Genomic DNA, 12,385 nt, shown 5'->3' with positions numbered 1-12,385 from the left:
AGGTTCGCAGGAGAGAATCTGTAAAGTTTGGAAGGTAGGAGACGAGGTACTGGCGGAAGTGAGGCTGTGAGGACGGGGCGTGAGTCATCTTTGGGTTGCTCAGTTGGTAGAGCACTTGCCCGCGAAAGGCAAAGGTCCCGAGTTCGAGTCTCGGTCCAGCACACAGTTTTAATCTGCCAAGAAGTTTCAACTTGTAGTTCTCATTGAACAACTCCTCCACTTGTTTCTCCTATTGGGTGATTACAGTGCCAATAATGTACTATGTGGCTGTAACTATACTCACCCCAGAGTTCGAGTCTTGGAGACGCTCATGATGTCTCAGCTGTCTATCCTCAACAAAGGCAGACCCAGTCATTTCTCAGCTGCTACTGGGTTTTTCTCAGCCATAAGGCTCTCTTTCTGCTCTTTTGCCCTTACAGATTCAGCACAGTGGGAAGAACCTGATGACCTTCGTTCCAATGACCACTTTCCACAGTGGATCGACCTAAAGAATTAAGGATTAGTGTAACACAGGCCACCGAATTGAATGGTCAGCAGGGCTAATTGGACGCTGTGCAGCCAGCTGTGTTTGAACACTGCGGCAGCGTCCAGGAATGAGTGGACCACACTACACTAGTGATGCATCACGCCACTGACTTATCCATCCCTACGTCTTCAGGTCATCTTAGCAGGCAACCTGTACCACGGTGGAGTGATGAGTTCAGTTCAAAAACCTGGGAAAGGTGTGTGGCTCTTCATCAATTTAAATACCGCCCGATAGCAGACAACCTCAAAGCCTTTCAGGTTGCGAGAGACAAGGCTCGATGCGTAATTAAGGAGAGGAAGGAAAGGTCGCGGCAAGCGTTCGTGCACACACTCATCCGTTCCACTTGCTGTACAGTAGTGTGGGAAGCCATCCGTAAGATTTCTGGTAAGCAGTCTTTACCTACAGCAACAGTTGCGAAATAGGGGTGTCCCCAAACAACGAGCAGAACATCGTTCACACGATGGCAGAGCATTGCCGGGGAACCACAGCCAGCGACAGCCGCAGTCTGTCATTTCACTGCTACCGTGCGACTGCAGAGAGGGGCAAGCTGGACTTCAGATCCCACTATTCTGAGTCTTACAACTGCCCTTTCTCGGTGCAGGAGCTGGAACCGGCGCTGCTGCACCCGATCACGACTGCACCCAGTACGGCCTTGGCAGCCAGAGACATGTGTGCGAGTCGAACGAGTGTATGCTGTCCAGTTCAGAAGAAGGCCTTCTGACCAAGAGCTTACTTGTTTAACGGTTTTTTTGTTCTTATCTGTTGTAAGTAGGCTGTTTAGGTTCTTATATTGCTAACGCCACCGCCGCGTAGCGCTCTGTATGAAAATCACTGGCTGTGCTGTGTGCAGTCTGTGGCTGGGTGGCATTGTTGGAATTTGGTATTGTAGTGTTGGACAGCTGGATGTGAACAGCGCGTAGCGTTGTGCAGTTGGAGGTGAGCCGCCAGCGGTGGTGGATGTGGGGAGAGAGATGGCAGTTTTGAGTGCGGATGATCTGGACCTGTGTCCATCAGAGACAGTAAATTTGTAAGACTGGATGTCATGAACTTTTGAACACTATTAAGGTAAATACATTGTTTGTCCTCTATCAAAATCTTTCATTTGCTAACTATGCCTATCAGACGTTAGTGCCTTCATTAGTTAGAATCTTTTATTTAGCTGGCAGTAGTGGCGCTCGCTGTATTGCAGTAGTTCGAGTAACGAAGATTTTTGTGAGGTAAGTGATTCATGAAAGGTATAGGTTATTGTTAGTCAGGGCCATTCTTATGTAGGGATTTTTGAAAGTAATATAGCGTTGCGCTAAAAAAATTGTGTGTCAATTTAGTGATTAACAGAAGAAGTAAAGCGAGAAATGTCTGAGTACGTTCAGTTTTGCTCACCTCTTTGAAGAGCCAATAATGTAAGAGGTTTATCAGCACAGTAATTCAATAAATTTTTCTAAGGGGACGTTTCACTGTCTGTGCCTCGGCCTCTCTAGTGTGTGATGACTAGCAATCCATCCTTGCCATAATATTGCCAGGTTGTTTTGAGGAACGTTTAAAAAAGGCTTCAAGGCTTGACATGACTTCATCTTTTGAGAGAATGAGTAATGTAAACATTACTTAAATTCAAATAACTGGAGTACTATAAGAGGAAACTACATTTTTCTGAAATAATCAGTCTGTCAAGTGTTGTGATTAGTTTAAAGATGGAATACAAATGGCGTGCTACAAGAGATGTGAATTCAAAATACTCCAGCCCCAAATTCTGTTTGCGGGCCGTGACAGCTCGCTAAAATAGAAACTGTCCTAGAAGAACTGGAAAAGACGGAAACCCTATAAGTGTGTGGAACAGGAGGAAGAAACCCAAAATAAACTTCACCGCCGGCCGGAGTGGCCGAGCGGTTCTAGGAGTTGCAGTCTGGAACCGCGAGACCGCTACGGTCGCAGGTTCGAATCCTGCCTCGGGAACGGATGTGTGTGTTGTCCTTAGGTTAGTTACATTTAAGAACTTCTAAGTTCTAGGGGACTGATGGCCTCAGGAGTTAAGTTCAAATGGTTCAAATGGCTCTTAGCACTATGGGATTTAACTTCTGAGGTCATCAGTCCCCTAGAACTTAGAACTACTTAAACCTAACTAACCTAAGGACATCACACTCATCCATGCCCGAGGCAGGATTCGAACCTGCGACTGTAGCGGTCTCGCGGTTCCAGACTGTAGCGCCTAGAACCGCACGGCCACTCCGGCCGGCTAAGGTAAGTCCCATCGTGCTCAGAGCCATTTGAACCATTTTTTAAAACTTCGCCAATGAGGTGTCTCCTAATTTTACAGTGAAACTCTAACGAATTCAGAACCAGTGTGACCAAACATCCTTGGCACAGCAAAGAGCCCTTTAGAAATGTTTCAGTGCCACCGTCCGACAAGGACTATTGGTCGGTCGGTAAAACTGCCTACACACGTCCAACTCGTCGGTCGGTCGGTTGGAGCGTGTGTGGCGCTCTTTAGGAGACCTTAAGAGAGTCCGTGCCGCGTGCTACGAATGTCTGCATACCAATAAATGTTACGTTGAGAATGTGGGTTTGGCGGGAGGCGTGTCAGAGATAAATCGCTGACGGCGCGCTATCCTCTGTGTCCTCGATGGCTCAGATGGATCTGCCGGCACGGTAGCTCGGCGTGTTCGGTCAGAGGGTTAACTGCCCTCTGTAATAAAAAAAGTGAGTTAATGGATCAACAACGAACAAAAACGGATGTCTTACCACGTCCGCCCGGTCCAGATGCAACGAACAAAGGCGAACAAAATGAGATTTTTTTTTTAAAAAAAAGATGGATAGAGCGTGTGCCATGTAAGCAGGAGATCCCGGTCGAGGCACACATTTTCATCTGTCCCTGTTGACGTATGTCAACGCCTAAGGGTGTTCATTTCGTTGTAATTTCATTCTAACGAGCTGCTTGGTCACCGATGGTATCTGTTCTTTCCGACATGTCCGAAAGAACAGATACCATCTTAGTAAATCCTTAATATTAGGTTCGATTTGCCTCTTCTTTTTATCCCAAGCGAACCACCTTCAAATACTGAACTGCATCACATTCAGGTAGCCTCGTTTCTGCCAACCAGTTCTGCAGCGGAGTAACGGAAAACAAAGGAACAGGCGGAACTGAAATAAGTACGAAAACCTGCAATCTGCCGCCGAACGTGACACAGGAGGACGAAAAAATAAACAAATCTTCGACAGAGCTACGAAAAAACAAGCTGCCGAGTTTAGCTCTAACTGCCGTCATCTGCTGGGATTTGTATGACTGTTGTGCGCCCGCCGGAGCCGCCGTGTCCTGGGGGTGGGGGCCTCACACTGGCAACAGGTGTGTGACGCAACGAGCCGCGGCAGCCGTGACGTCACGAGAGCCCGGCCACCGGCTCTGTGCCCGCCGCTACGGCTCAGTGTTCGTCCGGCAGCGTCGCAGGCCAGTCAGTGCCCCCCAGCGCGCCGTCACGCCGACAGAGGTAGGCACGTTTACTGTCACTCCTGGACGCCGCCTAGTGAAATCTCGCTTGCTTTACTCGTCTGCGGACGAACCCGTCGTATAACGAATACCTATTGTGCAACTAGAGGCAACAGCATGGCACGGTTAATGCCTTTTCGTACACGCGACGTCTGCGCATTCTGTTTACGCCGAGCAAAGGAAGCGCAGATTCCGTCGGCCCCTCCAAAAATCGAACGTTGGGATTCCCAGAGTGGGCTGTTCTCTGCGTACGGGTATTAAGGTGTGTATTTGCATTGTTTGGAGCGGGGTGAATGGTTGCGTTTCAGATACTTACCACCAATGAGAGTAGTTTGTCGTGCTTTCACCTTTTTATTGAAGTCCGCGTATTTCTTGGCAGACATTTGTGGTGGGAATAGTTACTACTTGCCGTTATGGACGTGTAGCAGTGTTTTCGTGCCGAAGCGGTTGAGCACTTTTGTACGTCTTACGTCACAACCATGAATTCAAAAAGTTAACGGTTTCTCTTACTAGACTGGACAATAAATAAAACTCGAGTTACCTTAGTTCAACGACGGATTCTGAAAGCGTTATTCACAGTCAAGACTGGATCAAGTTTCCGTGTGTGTGAGTGATGTTTAGGCAACTGGTAAACAATTATATGTATCGTGGCTTTTAACGATTCTCGACTTGGGTTGTAGCCCACTCTTCAGTTCTTGTCACGACCACGTGTTTTCTGTGCGCTCCATTGCGCTTCGCAAGAGTAAAGACAGAGCTTTCGTATTTTATCTGCAAAGTACGTCGGTAATTGCGGTTTCAGATAAGTTTGCTTGAAAATATTAAAAGTAACCAGCATTTCAACCGAAAGTGGAATGTCGGGGGGGAGGTTGGCTGTACTGTTAGACCGCTCGCTTGCACCTCACCGGATCTGGTAACAGCCGTATGTAGCCTATAGTGTGTGCTGTTCGCCTACTTTCTCCAGAAAATTCTCCTGGAACTTCTTACCGACTGCAGGCAGGAACAGTGGGCGCTGTATTGCCACAGACTCGGCGGGAAAAAGTCGTTGGTGCTGCCCTATAAGTGCCGCTGCCTGGTATTTTAGCGGAATTCTATGGCGTTCGCACTTGTGCGCCGAGCGGACAAAGGGAAGAGAGAGTGTATGCTAAGCGGAATGGAACGCAGTGATTTATCCCGCCGTTTCCCTGCGGGCTGCAAACCGGGCGCTGTCCGTGTTTCTGGCTTTCTTATTCGCTGTTGGATTTCGTTCTCACTTCAGGTTCGTAGTACTTCGGTACGGCGGCTAATTTCATGACTGCTCCTTACCGAAATGTGCACAGGTATAAACTGACTCTTGTAGAGGATGTTACAAGGATGAGATAGTCTTGCAAGATAGTGAATGTTGTTCCAGATGGCGGCACACACGAACGATTATTTAAAGTGCTAGTATTGCCAGTTAAATTGATGTATACATCTATTACATGCTACCGTAATAGTGCACGCATGACTACATTCTCGTGTTTAGTAGTTATCTAGGAGTGGCTGTAGTTAACTAAGCTAATGTTTCTCCTTCGGCTGTTGACATAGGCAGCCAGCAACATTTACATTCATTCCTGAAAGCCCTCTTTTGGAGAAGCGGCTATTTAGCGGGCAAGCATTGAACTTTGCTAAGAAAGGCAAATTTACAGTTCACACGATGAGTACGGAGAAAATTTTAGGCTTCAGCAAATGACAATAGAATATCGAGAAAGAGTGCTGTAATTCAGTGGAAAGTAGCCGTCAGTTACGCAGTTTATTCAGATAAAACTAAACTTACTTGTTGCACCAACTTTGACTTCAACTGTCGATTTAAGTTTACCGAGAGCAAATGTCTCTTCCCCAGTGACCAACATTCGGAGAATGAGTTCCATTAAAAAATAAAAAAAATGCAACTGAAAGGTTATAAAGTAAATCCCATACAAGCAATATTGGCAAGATACGCTTAGTCCCTGAAAAAACCAATCATCCAATAATTTACTATACGTAAACACACTAAAGTTGCAGCCAAAGGGTCTAGTGGGCGCGAAACATTGTATTTCTCAAATGAGGCCGTATGTCACATAGATCGCGTCCCCAAAAAAGCAGATTTATGAAGTAATGGCTAAACGGGCATTATTCCAGGATTCTGAACCTTGCTTTCCATTGATCGAAAAAACTTTGTTGCGGAATATATTTTGGTGTCTACTATTGACATGTTGTGGGATCAGCAGTTTGAATCTAACATTCCGATCTTCCATTGTCACATGTAAGAGGGGAAATGAACATTAAGAGGGTGCGTTACCTTTCAGGCAAAAGCAAATCAGCATTCCAGAATTTCATTGTAACAACGGTGATCGGTACAGATTTATGACCATGTTCGGAGATATGATACAGATGCTTCAGAGTGTAAATAAATGACCTACTTTTTTTTAAAAAAAATGTAATTGTACTGCTAACAATAGAATTTCCGGCGGTCTCGAGCCAGTGCATTTGTCCACTTGTCGAAAGGTTGCCACACATTGCAGGAAATTCTTGTGCTCTTTTCTAGTAAATACCTGTTTTGTATGGATATACTAAAGAGTAAGAAGGGTATATAGCGCTCGCTCCCTTCCACCGTTGCAGTTTCATAGTTAATATACAGCAATATCCTCTTCGGAGATCTATTGTGTAACACATTTTAAAATTTGTCACGTAGTTTCTGCGCTAAGCGCGGATTTACTAGCTTTGAGCCGTGACTATGCCGCATATCCGTCTCAGAACGTAATCCGAGGGGTGACTTACCACACTCCAGCCATTGATCTGTTAGCCGCATGCGAACCGCCGCAAAGTGCAACGGACGGTGCATTAATAACCCGATATTCCTGTTCCACCCACGTTTGGAGGGGTGCAGGGAGGACTGAATTTGCCTCAACCAACAGATTTTCATGTGAAAACGCAGACTGACTGATCCCCAAGCATTTGCTTCACCTCCCTATGGGCTACGTTACACTTCTAAGACCACTGCAGCACTCCTGGAACCTCCCCCCCGCCCCTCTCCGGTTATTGCCTCGTAGTTATTAACGACAAAGTATTAATACTTTATTTAAAGTGAGCTGCCATCTGGCGTGCACTTCATGAAAATTGTTCTACATCCCCAGGCAACTCAACACTCCTTCACCGATGATTGTCTCCTGTAGATATCGAGAGCACATTTGTGGTCCTATTGTTTTGTTGTAGAGATACAAGCATTGCCTGCAAGCGATCATGCGACCGTTAAAAATTAACGCAAGACAAACCGTTACAGATGGCGTATTACTTGCCGTTTGTTACTAGTTTCCCCGCAGAGCCTCTTCAGATTTTCATCACCCTGATGGCCACACGTCAGAAGTTTGAGCTCTGCATTCAACACCAGTCACACTTGGGAGCGTAGCACTGAAATTTTGACGAGTCATCATTCGATGAATATCTGAAGATCCTAATTTGCAATGTAGATAATAATAAAAAAGCGAGTAATACTTGCCATGGCTTTTTATAATTCGTTGAACGTTCGCCGTCCAGAATAACTGCTATTCTATTAGTCTTACCGCTACGTATTCTGTTTTATAGTGTTTCTAACTGAAACACCTTGTGCGAAAAAAGCGGGCACCACAACACTCGTCACAGGTGGTCTCATGTTTCTTCTGGTGGAAAACTTGTTCTGTTCAGTATCCCACAACAGACGTGCACTACATATGTAATTGAGTGCAGCCATCTTACTCTTATAAATATGCACAATCTTGATCTCTTTCTAGTCGTCGGTCGTTCTCCGGCGTGAAAGATTATCGATAACTGGGCAAGGCAATGTGTTAATTTTAGAGTATTCATGTTAAACTAGTTTTGTTTCCGACGACGAGGTTGTTAGTTTTAAAGACGCCCGCTTGTGGATTTGTGCGGAGTTCAAGCTGTGGTAGGGTGTTTATTCGTGAATGCATTTAGCAGTATGCACTGTTGTGGCCCTGAGGAATTATCTGAATCGGTTGACCGCTTCATCAGCAGCTTGATAAGAGCTGAACTTCCGTGACCCATTTGCCTTTCGCAGTGTTCATACCTGGCCCGACGGACTGGTTCATCATTAAGGTGCCACTTGTCTGCCCCACTAAAACAGTTCCATTCGGAAGTAGTCTAGTGAAATATTTTATTGACAAGTAAATTTCTTGGTTTTCACGGGAGTATTGTGGTACTAAAGATGTGATAATGCAGTAGATTGCACTCCCTGGCTCATCTAAAACAGGCTGTTCCTTGATCGGTATCCTGCTACGTTCCTCTTCGTAGCTCATGCAGTTTGTCAGCAGCCAGTCGCAAACTGAGCGTGGGGAAAAATAATTACTGAGTCATCACGAACCGCCGCCTCCGTTATTTCGTCCTTATACAAAGTCGTAAACCTCCTTACTGCTTGTACAATATCGAGCAGAGGCAAGCACGCTGTTAGAATGTCATTGTGCGTCTGATGCCTCTCTACACAGCTCTGGTAGCAAGCTGCTCCTGTTGATTCACACATGCCATAGTAGACTGAAGCACACGAGGTTGAATCTGCCGTTTGTAACGTCACTCGTGACAAGGGCTGTTGGTAAAATATCGATATCAAACAGCAATATCGAGTGCCGATATTTTTACATTTCTTCACAATTTGCGGAAAATATTTGAACTTTTAAAATTGTAGTAGGGCATAATTTTGCTTTAACTGTGTGAATGTGTCTTACTACTTTGAGATTTCATTACGTCCAGTCTTTCTCTTTGTGTGAAGAAAGTATGTGTGGTACAAAAAAACTACTCAGATTGCGCTGGGGAGGGGGTGGCAGTGTGAATGGAATGAGATTTCCGGTGTGAAGATACAGCAGACCGGTTGTGTTAAACAATTACCACATCGGCATTCTTCATAAACACCAGCTGAAAATGAACAAAAATCTTAATGACAAGATTGGTCGTTGCGGTGGTAGGAGACGTGAGGGGGGAAAATGCTGACGTAATCGGCGCTCGGAGCTACTAACAAACTGCAACGTTCAGCTTCACCAACAAATTTTGACAACTACTGTCTCTGGTGTTTGCAGAAATGGAGGACGAAAAAAAGTCGACAAAGTGTTCCGGACAAATCCGATACGTGACGAAACCGAACGATGGACCCATCACACACTTTTGTGCCAGCTATTCAGCTGATTATTGCAAAGCGCGAACGTGCAGAGTTTTCAATTCTTGCTGTAAGAGGGATAGCGTGTTGATTTACAGAATAATTAATAGTAAATCAGTAATAGTAAATCAGTGCTTAAATATACAGCTCTAAAACCAGCAGTATATTTACAATGCGCAGCCGATATTTTTGTAGGCACGTACATCGATAATTTTTTCGATGTCGAGAGGAGTAATTCTAATATTTTATTAAATATCGATATATCGTATTCCTGATATTTTTAGAAATATCAAGTCCTACTGCCGAGGACAAAGTAATTACCGGCCGGAAAGGAAACGAGCAGAAAGTGACACCTGGCGTTCACCAAGGAAGTGCTGCAGGTTTTGTTCGGTTTCTAATCTATATAAATGATTCTGGAGACAATCTTAGTCTGTTTGCAGGTGATACTTTCTTTCCTCCAGTAGTCATGAGAAGATAAAACCAATTTCAAAATAGTTTAGAAAAGTGGCAACTGCCTCTATCGTAGTTTAGTCCCCCCCCCCCCCCCCCTTTTAATCCAACCGACCAACTGGCTCTAAATAATAATGAGATGCACCAGATGAGTACCAAAAGGAGTCCGTTAATTTCTCTTAAAAGATAAATCGCACCAATCTATAGATTGTCAGTTAAAAGGAAAAACACACTGCAATTGCTGACAACCTAAATTGGAACTATCACTTAATGTTGTGGGAAAGATGAACCAAAGATTAAGTTTTATTGGCAGATCACTGAGATAATGCAACAGGTCCAATACAAGAACTGCTGACGTTACGCTTGTCCGTCCTCTGCTAGACTACTGCTGTGCGGTACGGAATCCTTACCGATAGAATTGGAGGACATCGAAAACGTTCAAAGGAGGACAAATCGTCTTGTTATGGCGAAGTAGGGGAGTGTCACGGGTGGATACGTGAGTCGGGGTGGCAATCGTTAAAACGAAGGCGTTTTCCGCTGTTTCGAGTTTTGCCACGCAATTTGTCAACTTTCTCCCACGAATGTGAAAATATTTTGGCCTACACCTACATAGGGAAAAATGAGCACTGTAGTAACACAATAAATGAAATGTATTAACGCTGTGGATACAATCACTCATCAGCTGTGTTAGGGAATAACAATGAAAATTTCTGGCGGAACGGGACGTGGACTCGGATTTCCCGTGTCGTGATCGGTTATCCGTGCACGGCGCCCGGCCATGCCGCTAATTTCCACACGTCGGCTGCAGTGCCTGTTCTTGCATCGTTATTCTTAACACATCACTGCAATACATCTACATACATACTCTGAACAACACGATGAGGTGCGTGGCAGGGGGTACATCCTCCTGTACCAGTTATTAGGGTCTCTTTCTGTTCAATTCACTTATGGAGGGCGGGAACAATGATTGTTTGAAAGCCTCTGTGCGTGCAGTAATTATTCTATGTGAGCGATACGTAAGGAGGCTGTAGTATAATCCTAGAGTACATTTAAAGCTAGTTCTTGAAACTTTACTGACAGACTTTCTCGAGATAGACGTAAACTATCTTCAATAGTCTTCCAGTTCAGTTCCTTCAGCGTCTCTGTAACGCTCTACCGCGTATTATACAAACCTGTGACCATTCGAGCTGCCCTTTATGTGTATATGTTTAGTATCCCCTGTTAGTCCTCTTGTATGGATACTACACACTTGAGCAATACTCTAGGATGGCTCGCACGAGTGATTTGTAATCAACCTCCTTTGTAGACTGATTGCACTGCCCCAGTATTCTACCAACAACAGACGTCTTATCAGCTGCTTCATCAACGACTGAACCTTAATCATTCCATTTCATACCCCTACAAAGTGTTACCCAGGTATTTGTGTGAGTTGGCGGATTCCAACAGTGGCCCACTGACAAGCCATATACAGTCGCAAACTGACAAATCGGAGCTCGCACGGAAAGATTAGTGTGTGTTTCCCCCACATGTTGTTCGGGAATGGAACGCTAGAGAAAGTCGTGGTCAGATGAATCCTCTGTCAACCACGCTGAGCAGTTATGCAGAGGTAGTTAATTTCCACATATGGCGAATAACCTCGGCGACAGTTCATCGTATTCTTGCGAGCACCTGAACGTACTATGTTGACAAAGATAATCCTGCTGCAGCCTCTAAAAATGGAGTACGTAGATAGGGCACATAACCTGGGTGCCGCCAGACCTCGTATGACCTTTTGGAGTGGCAGTCGGGGGAGTAAGATGGGAAAGACCCACGATGTCAGCGCATATGATCGCTGTCAGATCGTAACGCTAGTCCACGGTGTCGAGGCTGTGCGGTAAGTGGTGTGCTTAGTTCCGGGTAAAACTACCTCCGTTCCCGTCTGCTGTTATGGACAACACATTGACAGATCAGTGGGTATTGTCTGCAGTGGGCAGCAACTGGCGACCTGCCATACCATCCAGAATCAGTAGGTTACGGGCTGCAGACGTGAAGTGCCCACGCATCACACCGTCCGACAAGAAAACCAAGGGCGTAGGCGACAGTCGGACGACAATGTAGCTTCGCACAATCACCAACGGCGGGTGCGTAAATAAGTTGCAGTTCTGTCAGATACGACCACCAAGGTGAATTAGTGTTGTTACCAAGCATGAGAGGGTAGGAGACGTTAATAGCGCCAGATGGTGAATGATAACTGTAAACACAGTGGCCCTTCTCATAGAGCGTTATTACCACCTGGCAGGTTTAAAGCAGCATCGTTCTGGGTATCCATTGGCCAACTTGCCGAATCGTTCAATATGAGGTCTGTTCCAAAAATTCCGGAATTTGTCCATAAAATTTTTCAACGCTTACCTTTTACTGTGAATTGCCCCCTTCGAAATACTCTCCTCAACAATTGATAAAGTTGCCAAAGCAGTTTCACTAAGCCGTCTTGGTACGCCTTTTGTTGGATCGCGCAAAGGGCCGTTTGCGAATTTTCTTGAATCTCGTCTATCGTTACAAATCTTCATAGTTTCAACTGGGGTTTTCAACTTCAAAAATAAAAAGTCCACATCGGACAGACCTGAAGAGTACGGAGGGTGAGGCAGCACAGTGACCTCATTTTCTGAGCAGTGGTAACGCGCCAGCAGAGCTGAATGTGCGGGTGCGTTATCGTGGTAAGAGCCATGAATTTCCTCGACACATTTCAGGTCGTTCTCTTGTCACATTTTCTCTGGCGACGCAACACGGCCCGATAGTAAAATCGATTAACAGCTTG

General features: G+C 45.4%; 1 protein-coding gene across 2 annotated transcripts in view; it reads left to right on the top strand.

Annotated features, from left to right (window-relative positions):
* Positions 1 to 3,850: 3,850 nt before the first annotated feature.
* LOC126355933 (CD151 antigen) overlaps positions 3,851 to 12,385 on the top strand; it is a 176,520-nt gene continuing 167,985 nt past the window's right edge. For both annotated transcript variants that reach the window (XM_050006505.1, XM_050006504.1), the window contains exon 1: positions 3,851 to 4,005. The gene's annotated coding sequence lies outside the window, so the exon portion shown is untranslated. The remainder of the gene's footprint in view (positions 4,006 to 12,385) is intronic.

Source organism: Schistocerca gregaria, chromosome 3, assembly GCF_023897955.1.
Source record: "Schistocerca gregaria isolate iqSchGreg1 chromosome 3, iqSchGreg1.2, whole genome shotgun sequence".
NCBI classification, from domain to species: domain Eukaryota; kingdom Metazoa; phylum Arthropoda; class Insecta; order Orthoptera; family Acrididae; genus Schistocerca; species Schistocerca gregaria.
The sequence above is the reverse complement of the archived record's forward strand: the minus strand, read 5'-3'. Positions and strand labels throughout refer to the sequence as shown.